The following is a 15,588-nucleotide window of genomic DNA, read 5'->3' on the forward strand; positions in this document are numbered from 1 at the left end:
AAAAAAAAAAAAGAAAAGAAAAAAAGAAAGAAAAGAAAATAGATTTAGTGACACTATATAAATATAGTGTGATTAAATGAGAAAGAAGTAGAATTTTTAAAATTATCACCTGTGGCAAAGGCAGGGTATTCCTAGAGTCTGTAAATCAAACTCTCAACTCAATTTTCAGTTCTCTGTGAAACTTTAAGCATTTCACTTGAATTTTTTGAGCATTAGTTTTGTCATCTGTAATATAAGAACAGTAAAAACACATGCCTCAGTGAATGACTACGGGAATCCATATAGTATGGGTGAAAGTGCTTAGTATAATCCTAAATACTATGTAAATCATAAGTAATATGTTATATTTTCATGCTAATAATGATAATTATTAACCATGAGTATATAGTTTGTCTTATGTTCAGGTTTCAAATGTTTATTAAAATCATTTATTTGATGATTTAATTTTATTTAGTTAAAAATGCCAAGATCTTTTTGGATCCCAAGTTCGTAACTTCTAAGGATTCTAAAACTAGACAACCATGGCTAGAAGTATGACAAATGTGATTAATTGTTCCAGAAAGAAAAACAAAAAGATTTGAAAAGTTTATCAGGCATTTATAAAGGTTGTTTCAAGAAATCAGGAGCCATCCCATCATGTCTGTTCATACTCAGTTTAGGTAACTATCTGTCACTGCCTAAATGCTTAGTACCAAATGAATGAGCAGACTGAAAGAGAGATTTCTGAAGTACATGATGTTTAGAGCATACCACTGCATATTCCAAGAGGTTTCTAAACTAAAGACTATTTTTAGTTCTCCACCCTTGAGAAGTTTTATTTATTGGATCAGAATTAGCAAAATGAAAAAAAAAATTATGTTGATAATTCCCTGCAGATCAACACAAACCCATAGATTCAATATAATCAAACATGCCAAAGAAGAAAATTCAGTAACGAAATACTGGGCTCTAAAGCGTATGCTATTGCCAGAAATGGTTTATAGACATCACAGAGCTTGGTATGTTTATCTTGTGATTCACTGAGTTAACTATAGTGGCATTCAGATTATAATTAAAATTATAAGCCCTATTACAGTTACAAGCTCAATTATAGTTACTTCAAAGAGATGTTTTTTAACAGCTTAAGAAAAGTAGTCTGACAGGAATATAAGTCAATAAATTCATATATATACACATTTTCAATACCTCCCACAACATGTCATTTTAGGTATACCTATATATTTTAATAACCAAGAAAAGTCACTAAAAATCAAGTTATTAAAGTCACTTTCAATCATTGCAATAATACCTAAAAGCTACTACTTAACGAACTATGTGCAAGATTATGAACTAAGTACTTTGTCTGAAAAAAGATCACTTAATGCCAGCCAGTAACAACCCAACACTATTGTTTTTTCACACACAGAAAAGAGGAAACCGAGACTGAGGTTTCAGGTCTGTCTAGAGACATGCACAGCTAAAAGTAATAAAAACAGTCCCCTCCCCGCACCCCATCTCCCCCCCTCCCCGCCAATAATAACAAGTACCTCAGAAACGCAGTGAATATGGAGGTAAATTCTCAGATTTTGGATTATTCCTGATTTCCTGCCTTTCCCTGATTTCACACCACCTTAAGCTGGAGTTCTCTCGTTCCTGAAATCTACCACCCTCCCAGAAAACACTCAAGCCTTCATCCAAAATTACCAGGGAGGCCCCCAAAACGGATCCAAGCATTTTCAAAATCTCTATGTCAGTAACTACGAGAATTCTGAGACTCCTATCTCATTTTTCATCACCAGGCTACCCATTCATATGCTTTGGGGATTCTCTAATATTACACCATTATCACCCATATCACCCACCTTCATCTCCCAACACCCTTTCACCCTGTCTCCTGGAAAAATCCCATCTTACCTGAATGTTCTTGTTCTAACTGAAAGCAAACATTCTACTGAAAACACTGCTCCCATGTAGTTTCTCAAGGGTTTGCTCTCTTACCACTAGGCCTGGAAGTAGCATCAATGTCTTCCTTGTTACTCATTGTCACCTGTGGGCAATTATACTAATATTTTCTCTCCTTGCAAACTTAATTATTAGTGGTAAGTACCACCGATGTATCACCTGCTATTTCTCCTTACTGTTAGCATCCATGCACCACCTGGGTTCCTATTCCTCATTATTTAACAAATTTAGTCTCTCTCTCTCTCTTTCTTTCCCTCTGTCTCTCTTTCTTTCTTCAGTACTACTTCTTTCATAATTTCTGGTGATTTCTATATCCATATAAATGCACATGTACTTGTCTTTCTCTCTCTTGTTACTATGGATGAATTGGCTGTGGTCTGGTTATGGCTAATGCTTTCCCTAGTGTATAAAACTATCTCTTCGTTACTCAGGGTCATTTTTTCCTACAGTTTCTTGACTCCATATTATTCCTTTCTCTCACTGTATAAGATTATTCTAATCACATCCAAATACGCTACCTCACCTAAGTACTGCTATTATAGCATAAAAACACTTTTTTTGCTTTCCCTTATGACACAATTCTACAAAATTGTACTCATTGCTTATACTTCCTTGCCTCTGTTTTTGTTTCATGCCAAACAGGCTTTTTGGTTGCTACAGGAAAACCTAGTTTTGAGAAGATCACAACTGATCTCAGTTTTGCCAAACTGATTGGTCAATTCTCAATTCCTAAATTACCAGACTTCTCAGTAGCATTTGACACCGTTGTTGACACCCTCCTTTCTCAAATGCTTTCTTCACTTCAACGACACTACTCACTCTGGGTTTGCCTTCTGCCCACTCTTAGTTGCGTTTGCCAATTCTTTTTTATCTTCCTATCCTGTATTTTAGTGTTCAGTCATTAGACCGCTTCTGTCTCTGTTCTAGGTGTTCTCAAATAGACTTAGGCTGATAACTCAAATATTCCCTGATTGTCAGGCTCATTTATTTAATCACTCATTTGACATCTGGACTCGAATGTCTAATGAGCATTTCAAACTTAACATGTTGAAAACTGAGTTCCCAATATTACCCTATTTGGCAGGCCTTTTCTTCCTAAAGTCCCATTGTCTCTTTCAGAATGAAAGCAAAACTCGACCGAGTACAGTGGCTCACACGTGTAATTCCAGCTCTTTGGAAAGCCAAGGAGGGTAGATAACTTGAGCCTAGAAATTCAACACCAGCCTGGCTAACATAATGAAACCCTGTCTCTACAAAAAAATACAGAAAATTCGCCAGGCAGAGTGGTCTCCACCTGTAGTCTGTTAACCAGGAGACTGAGGTGGAAGAATCACTTGAGCCCAAGAAGTCAGTGAGCTGAGACCACACACTGAACTCCTGCCTGGGCAAGAGTGAGACCCTGTCAAAAACCAACCAACCTCCACCTTACAAGGTTCTACATAATTTGGTCCTCTATGACTCCCTGACATTATATTCTGCTACTCTCTCTTTACTTACTCAAATCCAACCACTGGCCTTGTTAATATATCAAACATTTCAGAAAGAAAAAAGCAGCCTCTAGCATCCAGGGACTGTTGGGTTGACACTCACCAGCAGGCCTCAATGTTATTACAATTAGATAAGCACATTTGATGCTCATGGTTAGACCATGTTGCTTCTTTTGGGATTTTAGCAGCAAGTATTCAAAGTGCCAGGAATGTGGTCAACACTCAACAGATGTTTGTAGAATGAAGGGATTAAATAAACAAATGAATAAATTTATTTAAAATGAAATTGCATAACCTGGATTTTTGTATTCTAATTATAGCACAACCAGAGTATATGCATTGTTCAAATTGGGATAAGCCATACTAGACTTGCCTGAGAATGTTTAAAGTAAACTTTTACTAATAACCATTATCTACATAAATTGGCATGCATGAACTTCTAACTTAATTCTTTTTTTTTTTCTTTTGAGATGGAGTCTCCTTCTGTCTCCCAGGCTGGAGTGCAGTGGCACAATATTGGCTCTGCAACCTCCACCTCCTGGGTTCAAGCAATTCTCCTGCCTCAGCCTCCCGAGTAGCTGGGATTAAAGGAAACCCCACAACACGCCCAGCTAATTTTTGTATTTTTAGTAGAGATGGGGTTTCACCATGTTGGCCAGGCTGGTCTCAAACTCCTGACCTCAAATCATCCGCCTCTCTGGGCCTCCCAAAGTGCTGGGATTCTAACTTAATTCTTTAAAATTTGCTCCTCAGTGGCTATTTTGTCTTCTAGAATTATCTAGTTAACCACCCACTGGATTTTGTTTTTCTGAGAGTAAGGCAGCTTGATTTAGCTTTAAGGCAATGTTTCTTACAGACTTTGGTTCCCATCTGAAATTGTCTAAAAGAAGAAAAGAGTTAAGTGTAGTTTGGATGAGTAAAGGTAAATTTTTTCTCAATGTGATTTCTTCATTCTTCCAAGTTCAAATTGTCGGCCGCTATTAGTTACCTACTTGTAGGATTAACTCTGGAGAGATTAAAGACTGAATATATGCAGTGCTATAATTCTGTTGATAGGTTGAACTTAATTTTACTGTTCTTTTCCTCAGGGCTGTCACATTAGCCTGGTCCTCTGAGTATCTAATGTAATTTTCCATACTTCTCATTTAGGGACATATGTAGGAGAACAATAAAGGATTTGATTGGTATTTATCCTGCCAAGGGAGCCCTGTGAGGGAATACCCCAGGTGGAACATAAGGAGTCATGCTAACAAATGTGTTTTTGCTTGTAAATTACCTATAGTTTTTATTTTTTTAATCCATAAAATGTTCTAAATATATATTTTAACATATGAAGACTAACTGATCTACTTAAAGTACTTGAATATTCACATTATCTCACAACATAGCACTTAATGTGCCTAGATTTAAAGAAAGCAAATATGCAATGTTCACTATGCTACAATTAACATTTCTAAGAGTATTTTTAAATGTTTAAATCATTTGTTCACAGGATAAGTTATTTTGATGGAGAGATATTTAGATTTGTATTCTTTTTATTTAATTTATACTTTGTAAGGATATATCATTGTAATAAGTAGAAAATATCTGTAATTATTTTTTTAATATTACATTCAGAAAAAAGGTGTATATTTATTTGCCTATATCTAAATATGGCTGCATTGTGGACTTGCTTAAGAATCTATACTGTGAAGTATGGAATTATTTTTAGTAATTTTTGTTCAAAAGATATACCAAAAAATGCATACCTTGAACTTATAAGATTCAAGTTTCTGTTCATACCCTTTGCCAACTTTTGAATGGGTTTGTTTGTTTTTTTCTTGTAAGTCTGCTTTAGTTCCTTGTAGATTCTGGATATAAGTCCTTTGTCAGATAGGTAGATTGCAAAAATTTTTCCCGTTCTGTTGGCTGCCGGTTCACTCTAATGACTGTTTCTTTGGCTGTACAGAAGCTCTTAAGTTTAATTAGATCCCATTTGTCTATCTTGGCTTTTGTTGCCATTGTTTTTGGTGTTTTAGTCATGAAGTCCTTGCCTATGCCTATGTCCTGAATGGTTTGCCTAGGTTTTCTTCTAGGGTTTTTATGGTGTTAGGTCTTATTTTATCGACTATTAAGACATTCAACTTATTTTTTTCTAAAAAATATTTAGGCAGGGTAAATAGTTTCAGTTCAAATATAACTATAAAGTAATGAAGGACTACTCTCTTGCCACCTTCTTTTCCTCTGGGCCTTCTACCCATGGCTTACATATCCTTAAACCAGAAAATTACCTAGTTATTTATGCTCACCTTTAAATAGCAATTTTCAGACTTCATATTTCTGGTTGGAACTTTTTCAGAAGGCTTCCTTAGGAGATAATATCAATGTGTGCATAAGATAATCTAATTTTATCACACTTGATTTTCACTCTCCAATACAGTTACCTAAATTACCAAAATTTGGAATCCTTAATATATATAATTGAGATAAGAGCCATTAAGCTTTTTAATGAGAATATTTATAAGACCTTTTAAAATTATAATTTAAAATATTAAATAACATTAAATCCTTAAAAATTAGTTGAATCCTTAAATTCAGTATGCAGTGTCTTAAACAGGCTATTAGATTGTGTTTAAAACATTTTTACTTTAGTGGTATAGTAATCAAAGGCTGAGTATGATGAAAGGGATCAAGCTCATATGTGGTATGTATTTATTTATATTTCCACATCCATGATTGTATGACTAAGTGCAAAAGAACTGGGATGAGAAATAAAGATGTTGCAGTGTTGTGGACACTGTCAACTGTTTAGATGAACAAAGAAACTTTCTTCCAGAACAAACTACATAACTAAAGAGAAATTGCTGTTTGCATAATCCAAATTGAGGCACACAAGAGCAATACAGGCAAAGAGGAGAAAGTTCAAATAAAATTTAAGATTTAAAGAGAGGAACAAAGGAAGCAGATCTCAGAATATGTGAACCAGGATTCATATTTAATTCATGAAAACAATGGCAGAACAAACTCACTGGTACAAGAACAGATACATAGACCAATGAAACAGAATAGAGAACCCAGAAATAAGACTGCACATCTGCGACTATCTGATCTTGCAAAAACCTGACAAAAACGATCAATGGGAAAATAATTCCCTGTTTAATAAATGGTTCTGGACTAACTGGCTAGTCATATGCAGAAGATTGAAAGTGAACCCCTTCCTTACACCATATACAAAAATTAACTCAAGATGGATTAAAGACTTAAATGTAAAGCCAAAAGTATGAAAACGCTGGAAGACAACCTAGGTAATAATGTTCTGGACATTCAAATGGGCAAGGATTTTGTGACAAAGTAGCCAAAAGCAGTTGCAACAAAAGCTAAAATTCACAAATGAGATCTAATTAAACTAAAGAGCTTCTGCACAGCAAAACAAACTGTCAACAGAGTGAACAGACGACCTACAGAATGGGAGAAAATTTTTGCAAACTATGCAACCCACAAAGATCTAAGATCTAGCATGTATAAGGAACTTAAACAAATTTACAAGAAAAAAAGAAACAACTCCATCAAAAAGTGGGCAAAGAATATGGACAGACACTTTACAAAAGAAGATATACATGCAGCTAACAATCATATGAAAAAAGCTCAACATCATCTGATTATTTGAAAAATACAAATCAAAACCACAATGAGATACCGTCTCATACCAGTCAAAAGAGCTATTATTAAAAAGTAAAACTAAATAAATAATAATAACAGATTTTGGTGAGGTTGTGGAGAAAAAGGAACACTTACACACTGTTGGTGGGAGTGTAAACTCAGCCATTGTGAAAGACAGTGTGGCTACTCTTCAAAAACCTAAAACCAGAAATACCATTCAACCCACCAATCCCACTACTGGGTATATACCAAAAGGAATATAAATAATTATCTTTTAAAGTCACATGTGCATGTATCCTCATTGCAGCAGTATTCACAAGAGCAAAGACATGGAATCAAACTAAATGCTCGTCAATGGTAGACTGGATAAAGAAAATGTGGTACATATACACCATGGAATACTATGCAGCCATAAAAAATGAGGTCATGTTCTTTGCAGGGATATGGATGGAGCTGGAGATCATTATCTTTAGCAAACTAATGCAGGAACAGAAAACCAAATACCACATGTTCACACTTATAAGTGGGAGCTAAATGATGAGAACACATGGACACATAGAGAGAAACAACAGATCCTGGGGCCTATTGGAGGGTGGAGGGTAGGAGGAGGAAGAGGATGAGGAAGGATTACTAACAGGTACTAGGCTTAATACCTGGATGATTAAATAATCGTACAACAAAACCATGTGACACAAGTTTACCTATGTAACAAACCTGCATTTGTACCCCTGAAGTTAAAATAAAAGTTAAAAAAAAAAAAAGGAAAAATAAGGAACAGCTAACTCTGGATTGATGATGTTAGAAGAGCTATTCCGGCCAATTTACTCTCCTGAAAGTACAAGATAAGAGACTTTATTCTAAAACGAGAAACAAAACAAAATGGACGCTCATGAAAATCCAATACAAAATTACCTTAACAGATAAAAGATAATGAGAAACACAATAATGAATTCTCTATGGACACTTAAAGCACAACGAGAATGCATGGCCACAGGCCAGGCTTGGTGACTCATACCTGTAATGCCAGCACTTTGGTGGCCGAGCCAGGTAGATCACCTGAAGTCAGGAGTTCCAGACCAGCCTGGCCAACATGGCGAAAACCCGTCTCTACCAAAAATACAAAAATTAGCTGTGCTTGGTGGTAAATGCCTGTAATCCCAGCTATTCAGGAAGCTGAGACAGGAGAATCGCTTGAACCTGGGAGGCGGAGGTTACAGTGAGCCAAGACCATGCCACTGCACTCCAGCCTGGGCAACAAGAGCAAAAGTTCATCAGAGAAAGAAAGAAAGAGAGAAAGAGAGAGAATGAAAGAAAGAAAGAGAAAGAAAGAAAGAAAGAAAGAAAGAAAGAAATAAAGAAAGAAAGAAAGAAAGAAAGAAAGATGCATAGCCACAAACTAGATTTTTAAACGTTAACATATTTCATTCTAAAGGTAATTAATATAATGATAATAGCTGTGAAAGAACAACATGAATTAGGATGAGAATAACTCAGTACTGAGACTGAAGAAAAGGAATATTTGACAAAAGAACCAGTAAGACTCCAGAAAGAATCATAAAGGAAAAATATTTTAGACATACAACTAAACTAGAATGAAGAGCAAATGAACACAAAGAATATTGCCTTATAGAAAATTGTAAATAAAAATAATGGACTTTTTATCAGCAGGAAACGAAAAAAGAACAAAGAAGGATTGAGAGAAACATGGCAGAAATGGAGGGTATGTGATGCGGCGCCAACACCTGTGTACGCCCCCTTACTCCCCGAGTAAAACAATTAAAGCAAACAAAAACTTTCATCCATTATGCAAGAAGTATTTTCTGAAATATTTTTTAAAAACACCAAAACTCTAGGACACACCACATACTTGGAAAAAAATCAACCAAAGCTATCAACACTGAGACATATTTTAGTAAAACTATTGGACTATAAGAAAAAATTTCAAAAAGGAATTTCAGACAAAAATTTAGCCATATGACTTTGAAAATTCAAAGGGAAGATAGACTGTTATCAGGTTTTTCCAACAGTAATATATCATACAAGAAAGCAATGGAGATGCCTAGGATTATATTTTGATAAAGAAAAGGAGAGCTAAAAATTCTACATTTGACCAATAAATATTTAAATGTTAAGCCCAGAGGCAATCTTTTGAACATGCAGTCACTTAGCAAATATTTTTTACCATGGGACTTTATCTAGTAGCATACCACAGAATAAACTTTATATACCTCAAATGACTAGAGAGATATTGACTTAAATCTTGGAGTGAGAATCAAGTGTTACCTATACTGAAAATCATAGGATAGTTCTAAGGATGTCAATAAAATTATATGTTTTGAAAATACAGATGAGCTCAAGTATGAAAAATGGAGAGAATGGGGAGAGTACATGAAAAATAGAATAAACTTGCAGGTTGCCTTATGTGTTAAACTAAGGAAAAATTAATTTATTTGATATCAGATACTAAGAGAAATGGAGGAGATGAAGAAGCAGCTAATTAACATAGTTGGGAACCAATAAATAAAAGCAAAGTAAGGAAGGGACTAAGGAGACTATGTAAAGATTAATATAAAGATAACAATTATTTTTAAAAATCCAAAGCTTTCTAGATTCCAAAAGATACGGCAGAGAGAGAGAGAGATCAATAAATGTAAATGAACTGAATTCATCTATTAGATATGTATGTGTTTTTACATTGGTCAACAATGTTAAATTCAATAATATGCTGTATACAACAAACAAACTTAAAGAAATTAAGAAAAATCAAAAATTAAAATATAAACAAAAAAATGTAGAAATCAGAAAAATGTCTCTAAATTTTCAGCTTTTCTTTAAACATTTAGGTTACATAATGCCGTAGAAGAAAATCTAAAACTTTTGTAGGAAAATACATTAAAACAATGAAGAAAAGAAGCAAGTAGAAATTTAAAATATCATGGAAAGGAATAACACAAGAAGCTTATTTTAGAAATATTCCTTTGAAAATAGATTTTTCTGTCTGATACGCATGTAACAAACTGCAAACACATCAGTAGAATTCAACCATTGTTGAGAAATAATGTGTTTTTCTTAATCGTGGTGTCTTAACAATACCACATATACTGTCTTTCATCAAAACATTTTTGAGGAGGCTTAAGAATTATAACAACCTATTCTCATTAACCTATTTATCTGTAATTAAATCATACTCTTTCTTTAAATCTCCTTCGATTAACCAGAATGTTTCATCTGCATGATAATTCTTATTTCAATGAGAGTATTTAAAAATTTTCAAGATGCCTAAAGCGATGCTCTGTTTTATAACATGCCAAGGCTTCTTGTCTTATAAAGTTCCTCATCATTGTTCTCATTTTCCTGTACCCTTAATTTTCTTTCCCTCTAGGTTTAGCCTTTGTTTAACTTCACCTCCTCTGCTTTTTTTTTTTTTTTTAATCATCAGCAGCTGTTTATTCAACCAAAGTGAGCTGAGCTCTTTGAAAACTTTTCTGTTACTCACTAGCTGTTTTCAGCAGATGGCACTGTTATTTAGGCTAAACAATTTGTCAACAGGGCAAGGTAATTATTCCTATAAGATTGTTTTTCTAAAACAATAGTATGTCTGTGTATGTAAAAGTAACATTGACTTATGCTAAAAAAGGAAACTAAAAGAAATTCCCCATGAAGCATAGCTACACTAAACTTATAAAAAACTTTAAAAATATCACAAAATACCCAAATGAAATTAAATATTCAATTGCCATTTTTTGCATTCTTATTTTTGCTAAATGTAACTTAATAATCAAACACTTTTAAAGGTATCTTTATGAATCAAGGTAACTTTGGTGCAAGTGTTAAAAACCAAATGCTCTCTCTTGCTACTACAAAGCTCAGGTGATCAGTAAATTGGTCTTAGCTAATTTATATGGTAAAATGTTTTTCAGATATCTAATTCATATACATGGATAACAGAGGCCAGGGCACTATTGAAGTTGAGATTGTAAGGGGTGCATGGTAAAGAGTGTTTTAATACCAAGCCAATAACTTATTAGCAAAATGAAATTAAGCATTTGTGGGTCTCAGCTTTATTTGTAAAATATGAATAATACTAAAAATGCAGGGTTACAGGAATAAGAAATAATGTGCATAATTATTATCTACCCACTAGCTCAAATAAGCAAAAAAATACCAAAAAAAAAATGGAAGGAAGAAGATCAAAAGGAATATTTTCTTTTCTAACAAAAGAAGTGTTTTTCATATACACTTCAATGTCTACATTGCCACATTGCATGGAAGAACACCATTGGTGGCCTTGTAAGTTTCCCTTAGCTGATTCCAGCTCCAGCTAAGCCAGGAGGTCATACTACTTTTGGTACTTCCTAAGGGGAGGCTATTCAGAACCAGGGAATCCAATTCTGTACGTATACTATGATCATCATGGAATAGTCTCAAGGACTTTGAACTATGTTCTTATAGCTATATTTTTGTAAAGCTAAATATATCAGGTCTTTCCTATCACCTCACTGTCCAGATCCTAAATACACAGACAGCTTATGTGTTCGACCTCAGCCACTAATAGATAATACCCAGCATTTGTTAATTTCCATCTCCCAAATTAAAACAAACAAATCTGTCCATAAAATCTTTAGTGCCCAATACAATATTTACTGAATTTTGTTTCCCAGAATAATATTGAGAGCAGCCTTAATATTCCATTCACAGCCCTGCATTCCAACTCACCCCTCCACATCACATCCAATTACAAGTTTTGACAACCTGGAGCATCCTTTGTTTACAGATTGGGTTCCCCTAGAGAGGATTCTCACATTAGCTGCATTAAAATATATCTCCCTTGCCTTTCAAGTGCATAGAAAATATGTCTTTCAAATTCCTTAAAGATGATCCATGTGATACCAGAACATGGTAAACAGCACATAGACCCTGGAAATTGAGGTATTCCCATAAAGCAGAGAATAGGGTTGGTTGGAAAAAACTTCCTGAAGAAACAGTAAGTGATATTCTGTCTGGTGAGAAGTATGTTTAAAATCCTTTCCCCTAGAGGTGGTGAGTTGTTTGAGAGTTCCTGAGCAGTGGGGTTCAGAGACAAGGAGTGTCAGCTCACCACTGAGGAGGCCTATAATGCCTTCCATATCTTATGGGATACAGAAAGGTGGGTAAAAAATAAATGAGGACGTTGTCAACAATATGAACATTAGAGAACCTTGTCTTACTCAGAGCTTTGAGGTTTTAATTTTTTTTAATTTTTGTGGGTACATTGTAGGTGTGTATATATGAAGTATATGAGATGTTTTGACACAGGCATGCATTGTGAAATAAGCGCATTGTGAAGAAAGGGATATCCATCCTCTCAAGCATTTATCCATTAACATTTGGGGAAAAAAATCACCATCTAAATAGTTAAGGAAACAATTCAAGCAGCTGCATTTTAAAGATGATCTTTAGGTGATGCTGGCATAAACTTCAGCTGTAAACTCGCAAGAAGATGTACAAATGCAAAACAAAGCCATAAATATGGCTGCCATAATATAGGGGAGGTAAGCACAAGGTCAGGGTTCCTGCTATTTAGGGGTGAAAATATGTGGAAACTTTATAGACCAATAATTAAAATTACTATCATATTAACTTAATTTCCAAGAATCTGTAGTAACTGCCATGATTTCAGATATTTCCAAGAATGTTGGAATAAGAGCATATGACAAAAAATATTCTATGAAAGAAATTATCAATTGCATGGCTGCCACCTATATAAAACTCTAACAACTTAATAGAATCCTTCCACCAATACACAAATGGCAGTCCATGATTTTTAGCTTCATTCCACCTGATCCTCAGGGCCATCTTCCAGTATGCTACTGTTCTTAACAGATGAGTCGATGAAGAGGCTATTTCTCTAAAACACAACATAAATACTGATGCTATTCTTCTTTTTTTCCTTTTTTTAATTGCATTTTAGGTTTTGGGGTACATGTGACGAACATGCAAGATTGTTTCATAGGTACACACATAGAAGTGTGATTTGCTGCCTTCCTCCCCATCACCTATATCTGGCATTTCTCCCCATGCTATCTCTCCCCAACTCCCCATTCCCTGCTGTCCTTCCCCTATTTCCCCCCGACAGACCCTTGTGTCTGATGCTCCCCTCCCTGTGTCCATGTGTTCTCATTGTTCAACACTTGCCTAAGAGTGAAAACATGCGGTGTTTGATTTTCTGTTCTTGTGTCAGTTTGCTGAGAATTATGGTTTTCGATTTTTTATGGAATTGGATTTGTTTTGTGGTTCAGTAGCCTTTACTTCTTTATCAAAAAAATTTTTTCTCCATGCTACATATACCATACCAATACTCTTAGTAGTGGCGGGGTTGGGCCAAAATATATGACAAACCTTTCTAAAGAAGGTGAAATAAAACTATTGAATAAAAAAGTAATGAAATTTGATCTCAAACCAAGACCAAATCTATATTTTTGATGCTACCCGCAAAAGGAATAGTTTAGTAATTTCACATGAAAATAATTAAACATATTGACCTTCTATGGATCGTAAATTTCATTCTAAAGCATCAATCCTAAACATAAGATATGTTTTATGCCCATACAGGACATCCTTGAAACCTTCTCAGGGAGTCTGCAAAGCAAAGCTGTTTTCATCATAATTATAAGTCATCATTTGTCTATTTTCATTCTTATTCTCTCACAATTGTTACAGTTGTTTTCCAGAGATTCTATGACATATGATATTGTAACAGACATAGACATACATATGTGCAATCAACTGCCTTCTATTAAGCCAGATATTTAAAAGATTTGCAAAAGTATGAAAGTGATGTCACATTTCTAACTAGTTTTATTATGGAAAATTTATTTTTAAAATAAAATTATTATATTATTATTAATATGTTAGTTATATCAAATGTAATGGGTTTAGTAACAAATATATATTTACATTATTTTCAGTTCTCATATCTAATATAGTAAATATTGATAGCCTAATCTACTTAAACAGAAGCCTTTTGAGATCCTCTAGAATTTTTAAGGGTTTAAATGAGTCCACTGAAATGGGAGAGTTTGAGTACTGCTTATTTAAATACATGGATATTTCCATCTGTTTTTTATCTTAAAAACTTTGACCTAACAAGTGATATGAGAGTCCAAGGATTTTGACCTTCTTTTAAAAAAATACACAAATATTTAATTCTGTTACTTTCAGAATATGCCTTAGAAGATCTAATCTAAAGTGAAAGTAGAGAGTACAGTAAGTTCAATTAGCAGAAACACACTTGGTAATTTCAATATCAGATGAAATGCTAAGAAATCACATTAAGACAAAAAGAATAGAAGCATTGCTGTCAGAAGCAGCATTATGTATTTACTTAATACGTTTAGGCATTTTCTTTAGGATATCACAACAATTCAATATATGTAAATATTTTTAAATTTTTCTAGTAATAATCATTTTAATCTTAATATTTTATTTTATTTCACTTTTTGAGACAGGATTTTGCTCTGTTGCCCAGGCTGAAGTACAGTGGTGTGATCACAGCTCACTGCAGCTTTGACCTCCTGGGCTCAAGTGATTTTCTCACCTCAGCCTCCCAGGTAGCTGGGATCAAAGGCATGTTCCACCATATTCAACTAATTTTTTTATTATTATTTGTAGAGACAGGATCTTGTTATGTTGCCAGGGCTGGTCATGAACTCCTGGCCTCAGACAATCCTGCCACCTTGGCCTACCAAAGTGATGGGATTACAGGCATGAGCCACCATGCCCCGGTAATCTTAATATTTTTAAAACATAATTATAAAAGAATCTCATCTCAAAAGTATTTTTCCTGCACGTGCTTCTCACTTGAGACACTAAATGACAACTACAAAGCAACTTACCAAAAGTTATTTCATAGGATAGTCAAATAAAAGCATCATCACTGCTGTTACATAATTGCAATGTGCTTCTCTTTCTTTATAAAAAGAATTCTTTGGGAACTCAGAATAAAGCTAATTTTTGCCACCCTCTGACAAGACATCTAAATCTTATTCTGAAATTGCTGGTTCAGGGTTGGACTACTTTCGAAAAAAAAAAATCTGCCAATCAAGTTAAAATGTGTGGTGGCCTGTCAATCCTTGTCCAGATGCAATTAGAAGAAAATGACCTACAGCATTTCCATTTGTACAGCGAGAATTTAAAGGCCTGTCACAAAAGGTGAAAGGCTATTTCATTAAGCCTTCGCTGACAGAGAAAGGAGACCCTCTTGATTGGAGTTCAGCCCATAAATAACGTTGTTCTGGAAGGAAACAGTGGTAATTGTGCCCTAGGACTAAAAAGAAATTAGGGCAGACATCCTAAATATAAAGAAACAGGCCTACATTATAACAATTTGCTTTACATTGCTTTTGTTTGTTTGTTTTTAGAATAACATTTTTGTAGGCCTCCCAGACAGTTTTAACTTTTGGCATGTGTATGAGGTTAGTATTTTAGGGTTATAGTAAAATAAAGTTAACATAATTGTTTGGAAAGTAAAAATCTTGTTTAT

Source organism: Cebus imitator, unplaced genomic scaffold (assembly GCF_001604975.1).
Source record: "Cebus imitator isolate Cc_AM_T3 unplaced genomic scaffold, Cebus_imitator-1.0 Scaffold605, whole genome shotgun sequence".
In the NCBI taxonomy this organism is placed as follows: domain Eukaryota; kingdom Metazoa; phylum Chordata; class Mammalia; order Primates; family Cebidae; genus Cebus; species Cebus imitator.